The sequence below is a fragment of the Lissotriton helveticus genome, chromosome 5_1 (assembly GCF_964261635.1).
Source record: "Lissotriton helveticus chromosome 5_1, aLisHel1.1, whole genome shotgun sequence".
In the NCBI taxonomy this organism is placed as follows: Eukaryota; Metazoa; Chordata; class Amphibia; order Caudata; family Salamandridae; genus Lissotriton; species Lissotriton helveticus.
The window spans coordinates 1,155,643,549-1,155,659,759 of NC_136065.1; positions in this window are offsets into that span (position 1 = coordinate 1,155,643,549).

Below are 16,211 nucleotides of genomic sequence, written 5' to 3' on the forward strand. Positions count from 1 at the left end.
TCTGGGAATGCTCTCATCCCAGAATGCCATGCAATGATCATGGCCTAGATGTACTTGACTCTAGATGTCTCTTTTCAGCACCTAGTCTTGTGGGACATCTTGTTGATGCACACTTTAGTGGCATTAGTTGATGAAAAGATAAAGAATTCTATGATAATAAGTACCAAGATGTATGGGCCAGATATCAATACCTTGAGAATAATGATTCCCAAATAGCATTTTTTTTCCAAATCGCTGTTTGGTAATCGGTATTCTAAATGTATGACATGTTAATTTCTTAATTTGCAATTCCTAGTGGGTGGCAAATTGCCCTACCCTATGAACATTAATGAGGTAGGTCACAACTTGCAACTCATTAGGAATTGCAGCCATCACAGGGATGGTGGCCTACTGAGGGCAACGTACCACCGTGTGTGATTGCATTTTAATAAAGCAAACTATTTTTTTTTAAATGAAAGGTTTTTCGTAGAGGAAAATGGGATGTGTTTAAAAAGAAAAAAATTTAATTGTAAAGTCCATGGGACCACTGTTACTCTTAAAAAATACTTTTTCAACATTCTCAAAGGAAAATCAGGTTGTTTGCGACCGGAATAATGCTATGTAGACCTGGCACTTTATACCTCTGCTGGGGTCCCACTCTGGCTTTGCTAGCAGAGAGTCTAGCAATTGTGGCCATACTAAGGGGCATATCAGCAAGGGCTTTATCTCCGCTTTTTTGGCTTTAAAAGCCAAAAAAGTGGAGATAGAAGTATCGCCCTATCAACAACAGGGTGCTAACATGCAACATCGCATGTTAACACCCTTGTTCACTATGCCTCCCTTTGCATCTCTAATGAGATGCAAAGTGGGCGTGCCTTCCGAAAATAAATGGAGAAATGTGGCTAACCGACATTTCTCCAATTATCAATCGGCACGCTAACAAGCATAGAGATAAGAAAAGTAGAGCTAACCAAGGTTATCGCTACTTTCCTTACGCCTGCTTTTATTTTGACTTAGCCATGATATCTAATGGAAGGTGGATATCATGGTTAAGTATGCCGTGCCCTATCAACAACTTAGCGCCAGACGTTGTGCTATTATCACTGGAATCCCAGCGATAATTGCACATTTTGCAGCTAACTCGGGTATTTTTATCGCTCTGGAGATAAGCGTCGCTGATAGCGCACTATCTCCGCGATAAAAACAAGCGATAGCTGACGATAATTATCCTAGCGCTAAGTGCGCTTAGCGATAATTATCGACCGTTGTTGATGATATGCCCCTAAGATTTACAAAACGTCAGTAGGGTACCGCTTTGGCCTAACACACTGAGGGAGATCTGTGACCCTAAGTAACTGTTGTCATGAGTGCCAAAAGTTTTTTCTATCAATATGGATAGGACAACGGCTTATTTGTCAATGGCATGCAACTGGCAACAAAAAAAGAGCACAACGAAATCAACAACAGGAGGCTTTAAACTGATGTTCTATATGCTTCGAATACCCTTTCACTATCGTGAACAGGGTTTTCCATAAGTGATACCTCATCCAGGTGCGCCACAATGGTGGTAAACAAAACTCATTAACTACACTGTGACATACTTCAGTTCAGCTGCATCAATAACTGGACTGTTGTCCACCAAAGAAGTAAGCCATCAAGGAATAAACAAACTGCCACCTTGCATGTTTCCTAACACTGCATTTGAAAGACAAACTGTGAACGAGTTGGCAGATTGTAACGTGTCTGCCCCAGACAACAACCAGATATGCAAAATACAATAATTAACAAAAGGAAATGGAACAAATTAAAAGGGCACACGTTTACTTTGCAACCTGCAATATATAAAGAAGGTACCAGAATAAAAAGCACCAAGGAAGCTGTTAATGTATTACTATTTAATAAAAAGAAAAAAAGTTTTTATATAAAAAATGGACATACCAAAAACATTTCATGATAGTGAAAGGGTATAGGAGTATACATAACATACAATTACAGATGGATAGCCATAAATTAAGTGGGTGTTTTACTCGTCTGTGTTCGGAGTGACATAGACAACTGGAGGTTCACTCCAGTGGCGTAATGAAACTTGAGGGGGGCCGCTGCAAAGTACATGGAAGGGGTCCCTCGCGCTCCGGACGCCAGGGACCTACGTACCTGCACAGGGGCGGAGGAGTCCGCTTGAGCGCGCCCCCAGCCCGCTCCGCAGTGGCTCTGGGGCTATTGTTGCGCTGTCTATAACGTCACTCAGAACCCCTTGGTGAAAAACATCCCCGTAATTCACTATTATCCAGTTGTAATTTTATATGTTATATTTCATTTAATTTATTGAATGTTATTATTGTTCCTGTGCTTTCGATACCATTCTAATTTTGCATACGAATCTCTTTCAATGAGTCCTCGCCGATTGCGTTACATCAAACGATTGCTTCCAGGCGAATGGAGGCACACTTTCCCCTTAACGTTGGTGGCAATTCCACTATCCATAGAGAATTCAAAGAAATACATTACCGGAGGATGCGTGAAAGGTGTAATTGTCTCATCCTCCACAGCCAATTGTTAATTCACAAGCCGTGCTTTATAGCTGCGGAGTTGCATCTATTTTGTGCTCGGCACATAATTATAAATATGTTTTCTTTGCTTTGGTATGTTTATCAGGTCTGTCTTTGCGCAACAAACATGTGAGGCAAAGAGTTATCTCTCTGTATGAGCGTCCCGGAGGTGATCTGCTCACCTGCATGTTCTGAGAGCGCCATCTTGTGGGTGCCAGTAACAGAGCAAGGGCATTCACTCTGTCAGCTCTCATTCGGTAGATGCTTTTCAGAGAAGACTTCCTGGAGGATGTTTGCAAGAAACTTCTTGGCTGGAAATTTTCTAACAGAATTGATGCTTCTGACAAAAGAAGAAAAGTACAGATCAGTTTTACTGTCAATCCATTACAGGGATGACATGTCTAATGTCCTGCCAGTCTAGCCTGACTTTCACCAAACTAGAACATATAGGCCCTCATTAGGAGTTGGTCATTAAAATCTGATCAACCTTGCAATGTTCTTTATCAGGCCCATTAGAGTTATAAGTTGTTGTGTTCTACAACGATATATTAGCTGCTTCTGTGATGTGATCCCGATACTTGGCCCACTGCTGGAATTATCGGGACCTCTGGTTACATTTATTACCTGCGCGTGAATATTATTTCAGGTCCCTCATAATATAGGCCATGGACTACTTTACTCGGCAGACTGAAAGATCTGTCTTCAACATGAGCAGCATCATTAATTGTGAATGGCATACATTAAAATGATACTTATTCAAAGGAATGTATTACATCTGCGGGCTATACCAAGGTGTACTAAGAGGTTATGGTAAAGACAGGTTTCTTTGCCCTGTATGGCAAGCCTTGTTACTGTGTCCCAGTTCTACTCTTTAAGGCTGACTCTTCAACTTGGTCCCTGAAGAGTCAACGCCTCGAGTCCATTAGCAGTGTTCCACATGTTTTTTTATTTTATGGCAGGGTGGAAGCTCCCAAAGCGCTCCTACTCTAGCCCCAGCCCCCAGTGGAGAGTGATTGCTGTCTGCTCGCCAGGCTAAGAGGAGATTAACATTTACTAGTGGCTGTTTGTTGAGGCCGTTTCATCTGTACCCTTTGGTGAGAGTCTACGGACTCCCTTGCCCATATAGTTCGTTGACCAACATGTGTAACTAATTGTTAAAGTATGTGTCTCTAGTTGGCAGAGGTATGCACCCTGTCCAAGTAGGGACCCACACTCTAGTCAGGGTATGTGTAGTACCACCTAAAAGTTTACCTGTGCTCACCCTCTAGAGCTTGATATAGAGCAGTCAGGCTAAACTAAAGAGGCAATATGTAAAGTATTTGTGCACACACACAGTAACACAGTGAAAACACTACAAAGGTACTCCACACCAGTTTAGAAAAATAGCCAATATTTATCTGAGCAAAACAAGACCAAAACACCAACAATCCAACATACACTAGTCAAGATATGAATTTTTCAAGACTAAATTGAAATGCAGTACTTAGAAGTCTATAGCTCCAGATGGGCTGTCTGGTCGTACTTGACCGGGACAAATCCATAAGTTCAGTCTGACCGGGACGGAGGGCGGGCCAGATACAGGAGTCACACAGACCCCCTTACTGTACCTTGGATGCATAGGAACTCCAAGATGATGTGGTGCGCATAGGAGGTGAGGTGCTGCGGATGAAGGCAAGCCTTTGGTTCCTGAAGGCGGCACAAGGTCATTGAAGCTTTTGACACTCCAGGATGATGCATTGCGCAGAGGAGGTGATGTGTCGTTGCAGGTACAAGACCTCAGTACCTAAAGGTGACCCAGTGTCGAGGATGAGTTGATGTCAAGAGCGCTGTGCATTGATTCCTTCCACTGCAAAGTCAAACTGCTGGGCTAAAGGCGATGCATGGGTTGAAAAACACGCAGGGCCAGGGATAAATGGATGAAGGTGGCGCGGTGTTGGACTCGTGCAGTGGCCGTTATTCGGAGGTGCTGCATTAAAGTCGGTGCTGAATTGAAAGTCAAGGTTGTTGCATTGCTTACTCTATGGGCGGTGCCCATGGCTTCAGTGCATGCAGCAGCAATGTGTCAATTTCACAGGGATGCACCAGTTCTAAAATTATGCTTTCGGTTGATGCATTGAAATCTTTGTTGCAGCACCGAATTAACCTCAAAGAGCACAGGACTACATTTGGCACCACTTAGCAGGGCAGGACTCACAGGAGAGGAGCCCAGGCGCTGGTTGCAAGATGCAGGAGAAGTCTTTGATGTCCCTGAGACTTCAGCAACAGCAGACAAGCTCAGTCAAGCCATTGGAGAACCTTAGAAAGCAGGATGTTGAGAGTAAAGTCCAGTCCTCTCACTCCTAGGCAAGAAGCACCAAGCAACAGGCAGACACAGCAATGCAAGCACCAAAGTGGCAGTCCCTCCTGGAAGCATAAGAGCTCTTCTTCCTGGCAGAATGTCCTCAGTCCAGAAATTTTCTGAGTATATGGTGTGATAGGTCCAACACTTATACCCATTTTAGCCTTTGAAGTAAGGAAACTTCAAAGAAAGGTCTTTGCAGTGTACAAGACCATGCCCTTCCTGTCCCTGGCCCCAGACACACTACAGGAGGTACGCAGCTCTTTATGTCGGGACAGACACAGCCCTGTTCAGCTGCAAGTGTCATCACCTCCTAACACTCTAACCCAAGAAGACCCATCAGCCTTGTGATGGGCCATCAGGATATAGAAGGCACAGGGCCATCAGGATATAGAAGGCACATCTTAGCTCCCTTTGTGTGCGACTGTCTAGAGTGAATTCAAAAAGCCCAGTTGTCATCCTGACCCAGATGTGTATTCCAGGGACAGGCAAAGGCACAGAATGGTTAAAGAAAGAAAATGCCAACTTTCTCAAAGTGAAATTCTCTGATCTGCAGTTTAAAAACCAACTTCTCACACAAAGTCCAGAGTCACCAAGCTCCAATGTTCTATCTGCTCCCAATTACAAGTTACACTGTTACACTGTAGCTCCACTGCTAACCTACTGGAGAGATACACCTTTCTGTAGTGAAAAATTAATTTAGAAGTGTTCCACTACCAGGACATGTAAAACTCAAAAGTGCACTTCCTACATTTCAAACACTGCACTCTGCCCAGGAAGGGTACCTAGGGCCTATCTTAGTGGTGCTGTACATATAATAAAAAGGAGAGTTTGGGTCTGGCATGTAGGGGAACTTGACAGGTTGAAATGGCAGTTTAATGCTGCCCATATAGGCTTTGCAATGGCAGGCCTGAGACATGTTTGAGGGGCCACTCATGTGTGTGGCACAATCAGTGCTGCAGGCCCATTAGTTCTTTCCCCTCCCCTTTTTTCTACCCCTCGCTTTTTTTTCTCTTGTTCTCTTCTTTTTTTCTCTTCCCTACTTTCTTCTTGAACAGGCATTTTTTGTTTCAGGCATACTTATTAAAGTCCTGATGATGGTCCCCAGATCTTAAAAAGGAATTGAAACATCATCGGCAAAGGGTGCCATGATTATTGTAATTGTTCTTTATTTTATTGAGGAAAGCATTGGTACCTTAGAAAATATATGTGCAACTAACTATTTATTATTTGTGGAGTTACTTTGCTAATCTCTGAGCTGTGTTAGTCTAATTGTTTGCTGTCTGTTTGTTTCCCACTCTTTTATGTTTTTTTAATTTTTTCAACATTTTCTAAATCCATGTATTACTTTATCTTATTTGAGTTGCCATAGAAAATATTTGACTTCTATGTGCATTGTTGTAAAATATTTCTTTGGAACGGACCGTTTTTTCTCTAAAAATAAGCATGCCCACTAGTAGTATTTGATTTACAGGACCTGAGCACATGTAATGCACTGTAAAAGGTACTTTCTGGTAGATCAAATATGCAACTCATGGAGAAACCAAATGTCATTATATTTTAGAAACAGAGCACATGCACTTTAACACTGGTCAGCAGTGGTAAAGTGCTGAGAATACTAAAAACAGAAAAAAATGAAGTTCAGCACACAGTCAAAAACATGAGGTCAGAAGCAAAAAGACAGGGGAAACCATGCCATAAGATGCCAGGTCTAACACTAATCATTGTATACATTTGATGTGGTGCAATATTTATGGTTTTCCACTGGAATACAGGAAAGCTTGTTTGAATGATCAGAGCAACTATTTGTGAGAGAGAAGGGCCCACCGGAACACAGAGACAGGTGTAAATCATACAGGCAGCGCGGTTGAAACACAATACACATCCCTGTGAAGGTATTTTGCAGGTGCAGAGTAATTTCTAATCATTATATGTAATAAAAGGGATTGAGGTTTTGAACAAGAGGACAATTTTGTAATCTTGCATGTCAATGTGGGTGATACAAAGATGGTTCCAGCATAGAAGGATCTCTCCTGAAGGTAAGAATATATGTGCCACTAACTGGTTATTATTTGTGGGGTTACTTTGCAAATCTCTGAGCTGTGTTAATCTAATTGTTTGCTGTCTGTTTATTTCCCACTCTTTTTTTTTTTTTTTTTTATTCAACATTCATTAAATCCATGTATTATGTTATCTTATTTGAGTTGCCATAGAAAGTATGTGACATCTATGTGCATTGTTGTAAAATATTTCTTTGGAAGCGACAGTTTTTTTCCTCTAAAAAAAGGCATGCCCACTATAGGCATTTGATTTACAGGCCCTGAGCCCATGTAGTGCACTCTACTAGGGACTTTCTGGTAGATCAAATATGCCACTCGTGGAGAAACAAAATGTCATTATATTTTAGATACAGAGCACATGCACTTTAACACTGGTCAGCAGTGGTAAAGTGCTGAAAGTCCTAAAAACAGAAAAAAATAAGTTCAGCACACCGTCGAAAACATGAGGTCATAAGCAAAAATACAGGGAAAATCATGCCAAAAGATGCCAGGTCTAACACTAATCATTGGATACATTTGATGGGGTGCAATATTTATGGTTTTCCTCTGGAATACTGGAAAGCTTGTTTGAATGATCAGAGCAACTATTTGTGTGAGAGAAAGGCCCACAGGAACTCAGAGACAGGTGTAAGTCATACAGGCAGAGCGGTTGAAACACAATGCACATCCCTGGCAAGGTATTTTGCAGGTGCAGAGTAATTTCTAATCATTAAATGTAATAAAAGGGATTGAGGTTTTGAACAAGAGGACAATTTTGTAATCTTGCATGCCCATGTGGGTGATACAAGATGGTTCCAGCATAGAAGGATTACTCCTGAAGGTATGAGATTGACAATGATTGCTTGGTGTTTGATTTAAGAGTAATCTCCACAAAGTACTATCAGCCTGATTCATGAAGCTAAATTGCACTCGCAAAGGGCAAGATTCTCAGAATCTTGCCTTTTGCGAGTGCAATTTTGGCATTTGGGATTCACAATCCCAAATGCAAAAATCGCTAATAAAGAATTAGCAAATATGCGAGGATTAGCATTTAAGGAATCTCTATTAGAGATTCCTTAAATGCTATTCATGACACTTTTAAAAATTGCGAATTAGCAATTTTGGGCCGCTATTTACCGAGAGGTCACACCTCTCGGTAAATAGCAAAAACTTAGAAAAATGATTTTAAAAGCATTTTTCTAAGTTGCATGTTGCACACACACATGTCCTTTGGACATGTGTGTGCGCAACACCTGTTCAAATGTGCATTTAAGGGGTGCTACAGGGTGTCCTTTGGACACCCCTGGCACCCTTAAAATCGCTATCTTATTTGCGAGTAGCAAATTGCTACTCGCAAATAAGGGATACACCCCATTCATTCCTATGGGCCTTTTGGCCCATAGGAATGAATGGGGAGTTATTCCTTATTTGCGAGTAGCAATTTGCTACTCGCAAATAAGGAATGTGTAGGAATCGCTATTTATTTAGCAATTCCTACATGAATACCGTTTTGCGAGTCCTCAATAGCGATTCGCTATGAATCGCTATTAGGGGCTCGCAAAACGGCCCGTTCATGAATCAGGCTGTAAGACATTTCGCTGTGTTTCTGGAGTTGTTGCAGATATTAAAGACTAATACATTTCATGCATTTTTTAATGCAGTTTGTGGTGATTTTCTTTAAAATAAGGCAAAAGTAAAGCTAAGGGATATTAGTTATTATTAAACTTGTAATATTGAAAAAGCCTGGAGAACTATCATGAGGGTGGGAAAGCAATGTATGCGATGTAATGCTCAATTGGGGAATGTAATGATAGATGTTTATATAAATTAGTAATCTTTTGGCTGCATAAATAATTAGTAAAGTTTAAACTTAAAATATCAACAAAAAACTAAAGTTTGATTTAGAAATAGAAAGTAAAATAGGTATAATTTCATGTAGTTACTCAAAATGTTATAGAATGTTATTGCATGAATTCTTGTAATGCAATCGGCATAGAATGCTGAGTGAAAGACCATCAAGCATCAGCTATCGAGGACAGAAATGATGTTCTTCAGTTATATATATATATATATATCCAAAGTAAAACACTCCTTCTGGATCCCTCCGACCCATGGAAGGTGGCGTGCACGCCGGCGGAGTAAACCGGTGGGACAATATATATATATATATATATATATATATATATATATATATATATATATATATATATAAATATCTATATATAAATATCTATATATATATAAATATATATGTGTGTGTGTGTATGGATATACACATATATATATGTGTGTGTGTATGTGTATATATATATATATATATATGTATGAAGAAACGGGGGCCACGAGACTCGCTATCCAAGGAGTCTCGTATGTGGAGCTGCGCGATGGATGAGGACAGGAGTGATGTTTGGGGCTCATGGTAGAGCCTTGGAACGAGCAGTAATTTGAAAGTGCATCCATCCAGGATATATGGACTACATCTCCCACAAGCACAATATGTGTTTTCATACAGGGAGATGGTAGACGTCGTGCACTTTACTGCTGGCCCCTGATGAGGAAAATAAATTTCCGAAACGCGTCGGGCCTATTTCAAACACGCAACTGCCCATACCAACTAACGCTTTGGGGAAGGCGCACGCAGGCTCGGGTGCTACCCGCTACTTGGACAACCCCATGGAGCGTAATATATGTATGTATATATATATATATATATATATATATATATATATATATATATAATATATATATATATATATATATATATATATATATATATATATATATATATATATATATATATATATATATATATTGTCACCACAGGGTACTTTTATTCAGTGGCCAAAGTGAGCAGGATCTGAGAAGTGTGATGCGCCCATACTTTTTTAATTTAAGGAAAACGGTTCCCTTACTTTTTGTGAAAAGATAACCATCTTGGGATGGTTAATTCAGAGAGTTGAAATGCTTTAGCTGAAGTTTAAGACGGGAGTCTTGTGTGCTACGAAGCAGAGGGAGGGGTAGACAGCTAAACATGCCTTCTTGCCCGGGAGTCTGTTTGCCTGAAAGAAATATGAATGTGCACAACTGTTCAATCTGCAAATGCAAAAGGTGCTGGGCAGCCTGCATTTGTTTTAATTGAAGGAGACACTTAAACATCCTTATGACACATATTTGTTCTTTTTGATTGGTATTGCAAGTGAGATACCAGCTGAGCTTTGAAGTGTGTGGTTTTAAATGACACATAGAAAATGCGATATGTACCTTGTGGGTATTACTAACAATCTGTATTTTGAGAGCAGGTTTTTCTATACTAAACCTATTGGTACATTTTGTAGCAGCCTTTCCAATACTGTTTGTATTGAAAGTTTAAAATAATGATTTACATATTCACAGTGCGTTCTATCACAGACTGGGACCTCAAAGCACTAAACATGCACAAGTCACTATTCTCCACTGTGCCAGCCAGGTTTTGAGTCTGTGGCTCTCTACATACAGGCACAGACTTCTGCAGTTCATTAACTAATAGAGGTTTCCTAATGCACTATAGCTAATTTCTCACTGATTAACTTAGCTTGCATTTATTTGTCATTTCATTTACTTTATTTTATTTGTAGTTGCCTGAGACCGAAATTAGTTAAAGAATATTTTGTTTATAACCACACCTTTGGCCCTGCCCCATGTGCACTCCGTGACCAAGGCAAACAGCATCACATTTTCCATAATTATTTTAATACACTTTGACTGCTGGTTATAGTTAGAAATACCTTTTTTGTTTGCTAATACATTTGGCACCATTAAACGAATCTACATCAAACTTTACAAAAAATTCTAAGGCCAATAAAAAGAAAACAGCAAAAAGTGGAGGTAAGTAGGCAAAAAATGTAGAAGATTACCATAAGGCTGTCAGATCTAACACGTGTCCCCCCCACCTGAAAGTGGAAGAGCCACCCAACCTCTAGAAAGTTGTCATCACTGAATCAATCAATCAATCAATCAATCATAGCATTTATATAGCGCACTACTCACCCGGAGGGTCTCAAGGCGCTGGGGGCGGGGGGGGTCCGCTACTGCTCGAACAGCCAGGTCTTGAGCTGCTTCCTGAAGGCGAGGTGGTCCTGGGTTAGGCGGAGGTGGGTCGGAAGGGAGTTCCAAGTCTTGGCAGCCAGGTAGGAGAAGGACCTTCCTCCAGTGGTGGCTCTTCGGATGCGGGGGACGGCGGCGAGGGCGTGGCTGGTCGATCGAAGCTGGCGTTTGGGAGCGTAGAAGATGAGGCGGCTGTTGAGGTATCCTGGTCCTTGGTTGTGTAGGGCTTTGTGTGCGTGGGTGAGGAGCCGGAAGGTGATTCTCTTGTTGACCGGGAGCCAGTGCAGGTCTCTCAGGTGTCCGGAGATGTGGCTGCGGCGGGGGATGTCCAGGATGAGTCGTGCTGAGGTGTTCTGGATCCGCTGGAGTCTCTTCTGGAGTTTGGCGGTGGTTCCAGCGTAGAGGGAGTTGCCGTAGTCCAGACGGCTGGTGACGAGGGCCTGGGTGACCATCTTCCTGGTCTCGGTGGGGATCCACCGGAAGATCTTACGTAGCATGCGCAGGATGTTGAAGCATGACGAGGAGACGGCGTTGACTTGTCTGGTCATGGAGAGGGAGGAGTCCAGGATGAAGCCCAGGTTGCGTGCGTGGTCTGTTGGTTTGGGTGCGCTGCCCAGGGCGGGGGGCCACCAGGTATGTCCCAGGCGGAGGGTGAGGATCCCAGGATGAGGACTTCCGTCTTGTCTGAGTTCAGTTTCAGGCGACTGTTCGACATCCATTTGGCTACGTCTGTCATCCCTTCGTGCAGGTTGGCTCTGGCGGTGGCGGGGTCGTTGGTGAGGGAGAGGATCAGCTGGGTGTCGTCGGCGTAGGAGATGATGTTCAGGTTGTGCTGGCGTGCGATGGCTGCGAGGGGGCTCATGTAGACGTTGAAGAGTGTTGGGCTGAGCGAGGAGCCTTGAGGAACGCCGCAGATGACTTCGGTGGCTTCCGATCTGAACGGGGGGAGGCGGACTCTCTGTGTCCTTCCGGCGAGGAAGGAGGTGATCCACTCCAGTGCCTTCTCCTGGATTCTGACGTTGCTGAGGCGCTGTACTAGGGTACGGTGGCAGACAGTGTCGAAGGCCGCGGAGAGGTCCAGGAGGATGAGGGCCGCTGTTTCTCCGTTGTCGAGCAGGGCTTGGATGTCATCGGTGGCTGCGATCAGGGCGGTCTCGGTGCTGTGGTTGGCCCGGAAGCCAGACTGCGAGAGGTCGAGGGAGCCGTTCGTCTCGAGGAAGGCGGCCAGTTGCTTGTTGACGGTCTTCTCGATGACTTTGGCCGGAAACGGGAGCAGCGAGATGGGGCGGTAGTTCTTGAGGTCGGTTGGGTCTGCTGATGGTTTCTTGAGTAGAGCGCTGAGTTCGGCGTGCTTCCAGCTCTCCGGGAAGGTTGCGATGTCGAAGGAGGTGTTGATGATGTCCCGCAGGTGGGGTGCGATGACAGCGTCGGCCTTGTTGAAGACGTGGTGAGGGCAGGGGTCTGTCGGAGATCCGGAGTGGATGGAGTTCATCGTGTGGATGGTGTCTTCGGTGCTGATCGGGGTCCAGGCGCGGAGGGTGGTGGTGGGGGGCGGTGGTTCAGACGTGGCGTGCGTCGGTTGAGTGCTGAAGCTGTTGTGTATGTCCGCGATCTTGTTGTGGAAGTAGGAGGCGAGGGAGTTGCAGAGGTCTTGTGAAGGGGTGATGTCGTTGTTTCCGGCGTTGGGGTTGGAGAGCTCTTTCACGATGTTGAAGAGTTCCTTGCTGTTGTGTGCGTTGTTGTCCAGTCGTTCCTTGAATGCGGTTTTCTTGGTGGCGTGGATCAGCTGGTGGTGTTTTCGGGTGGCGAGCTTGAGGGCAGTCATGTTGTCCGGTGTTGGGTCTCCGCGCCAGGTTTTCTCGAGTGCTCTGCAGTTCTTCTTGGAGCTCTTGAGTTCGTCGTTAAACCATGGGGCTTTCTTGCTGCCGGGTCTGTTCGGCGGGGTCTTCAGCGGGGCGAGGTCGTCTGCGCAGTCGCTGATCCATTTCGTGAGGTTGGTGGCCGCTTGGCTGGGGTTCGTTGTGCTGGTGGGAGGGTTCTTGCTCAGGGAAGTAGCGAGCTGGTCTGCAGTGATCTTGTTCCAGCTTCTGCGGGGAGCCTGTTGCTGGTGATGGTGGCGCGTGCTCCTTCTGAAGCTGAAGTGTACGCAGCTGTGGTCCGTCCAGTGGAGTCCCGTGGCGTGGCTGAAGGCGATGTCCTTGCTGGAAGAGAAGACCGGGTCGAGCGTGTGTCCGGCGTAGTGGGTGGGGGTGGTCACCAGCTGCTTGAGTCCGAGGTTGGCGAGGTTGTCCAGCAGGGTGGTGGTGTTGCGGTCGTTGTTGTTCTCCAGGTGGAAGTTGAGGTCCCCGAGGAGGGTGTAGTCAGCGGAGAGGAGGGCGTGCGGGCTGATGAAGTCGGCGATGTCTTCGCTGAATTGTGTGCGTGGTCCTGGGGGTCTGTAGATGAGGGTGCCTCTGAGGGTGGTCTTGGGGTTGACGTGGATCTGGAAGTGCAGGTGTTCGACGGGTGCGAGGGTGTCGTCGGTGTTGGTCGTGATGGGGATGGTGTTCCTGTGGATGATGGCGATGCCTCCTCCTGTCTGGTTGGCGCGGTCTCTCCGGGTGATCTTGTAGCCCTCTGGGATGGCGATGGCGATGTCGGGCGCTGAGGAGGCGTTCATCCAGGTTTCCGTGAGGAAGGCGACGTCTGGGTCTGTGGTGTCGAGCAGGTTCCAGAGCTTGACGGCGTGTCTGTGGACGGAGCGGGTGTTGAGCAGGATGCACTTCAGGTGGGTGTTGCTGGTGGTCGGCTTGATGGGTGCTGGTGTGGTGTGGGTCCAGTTGCAGGTGAACTTGCAGGAGTGGCAGCTGAAGGGTCCGTGGGTGCGTCTCGGTGTGGCTCGGTAGCAGCCCGGGGTTCGGCCGGTGTTGAGTGCGTTGAGTTCGGTGGCGTCGTAGGTCCGTCGGGTCGGCTTCCGGCGGTGGGGGCCAGGGGTCCTGGCACTGGGCGCGGGCCAGGCGCGGACGGGCGCAGACGGGCTTACCTTTGGCGCACCTTCGGCGCTCAATCGGTGCTCCCGCTGCGCGCGTCCGCTGCGCGGTCGCTCCGGGGGTGTCATAACAAGGGAGCCGGTAGGGAGGGTCTGCGGGGAGGCGGGAGCGGGCCGACCAATCGGCTGGCGGGGGGGCGGGGCCGCGGGCTGGCAGCGGCGGGAAAATGAAGTCGGGCTTGGAGGGCGGCCCTGCGGCGTCTGGGGCAGCGGCGGGAAAAACATGAGGCAGAGGCTTGGAGGGCGGCCCTGCGGCGTCTGGGGCAGCGGCGGGAAAAACAGGAGGCAGAGGCTTGGAGGGCGGCCCTGCGGCGTCTGGGGCAGCGGCAGAGAAAGCAGGTAGGCAGCGGGCAGCAGGTAGGCAGAGGGGGCGACCAGGCCAGAGGCGCAGTGGTCGCTAAGGCTGAAGAACCTGAAAAGACCATTAGCATTGGCGTAATCTACCCCAGGTCTGTGTGCCACCATAAAGTACATTCCCTGTAGGGATATGGAGCAATTCAGCAATTTTGGATTCTCACTCCTCATTTGCATAAGCCACCTGAGTGGCCTGTGGTCTGTCTGAATCAGGAAGTGAGTCCCAAACAGGTATGGTCTCAACTTCTTCAGTGCTCAGGCCACAGTAAAGGTTTCCATTTCAATAGCACTCCACCTCTGTTCCCTGGGAAGTAATGTCCTAGAAATGAAGGCTACAGGTTGGCCTAGGCAAGTTGCGAAAGTATTGCCTTATGTTATGTTCTGAGGCATCATTCTGAACAATTAATTCCCTGGAAAAGTCAGGAGCCTTGTGCACTTGGGCTGCGCACATGGCCTGCTTTGGAGAGTTAAATGCCTTTTGGCATGCCTCCGTCCAAATCACATTTCTAGGCTGTTTCTCCAACAATGATACCATATCCCTTGGCAAACCTCCTGCAGTATGCTGTGAGGCCTAAGAAGGCTCTTATCTTAGTATGGGTTTTGTACGGTTCCCAGGCCATGAAAGTCTCAATATTGGCCTGAAGGGGCTTCACCTTACCCTGTCCATCATGTGTCCTAAGTACACCACAAACCCTTCTATCTGGCACCTACTTGCCATGCCAGTCAGTCCTGCCCTTTGCAGGACCTGTAGCACTTCCTGTGGGTGAAACAGATGAACCTTTCAGCTGCTACTGAATACAGCTATGTCATCCATGTAGCTGCACTGAAGGCCTCCATTCCAGGCAAAACTGGTGTTATCATCCTCTGAAATTTTAAGTCCAAAGGGCATCGCTCTAAACTGATAGTTTCCCTCTGGTGTGGATAAAGCTGACCTCTCCTTGCAGCCTTCAGTTAAGGCCATCTGCCAGTACCCTGAAATAAAATCAAAAGTGGTCAGGAACTGGGAAGCCCCTAACCGATCAATCAGCTCATCATCCCAAGGAATGGGATGATCATCAGTCTGTTGACTGAATTAAGCCCCCTGTAATCCCCAATGAACTTGAGTTCTGGTGTGGTGCCTGATGCGGCAGCCTTTGGTACCAGCACCACAGGCTAGACCAGGGGCTACTAGAGGGTTTAATCACCCCAACTCCAGCATCTTAGAAGCCTCATATTTGATGCTGGCCCTCACCTTATCAGACAGACTGTAAGGTTTATTTGTGACAAGGAGGCTGTCTCCTGTGTCCACATCATGGGTACACAGGTGGGTAGTCCCTGGAATGGGGAAAGCAGAGAGGAATACTGCCCCAACAACTGGTGGCAGTCCATCTGCTATTCAGAAGTCAGAGCAGGGGAAGGATTCAAACGGTCCACTGACCTATCCTTCTCCTTAGAGACCAAGATATCAGGAAGTGATTCATTTTCCTCTTCACCCCCTCCATCTGTCACCAACAGAATGGTGAGCTTAGACCTCTTAAAGTGTTGTTTGAGACTATTGATATGGAGCTCCCTGTGGGGATTCCTAAGTGTCTTGAGGTCTACCAGGTGGGTGCCCTTACATTCCTCTCAACTATCTCATAGGGCCCACCCAGACCATCGGTCTTGGAGGGCCCCGGGCACCATGGGCTCCATCACCTACACTTTCTGCCTATGTTGTAATTCCACAGGGCTAGCCTTCATGTCATATCACTGCTTAATTACTTCCTGGCAGGTTTCTAATTTGTCAGAAGCTTGCTTCCTAAACTTGTCCCTTTGGCTTCTGAAGGCCAGCAAGTAGCTAATTACATCTTGGGGAGTTTTCC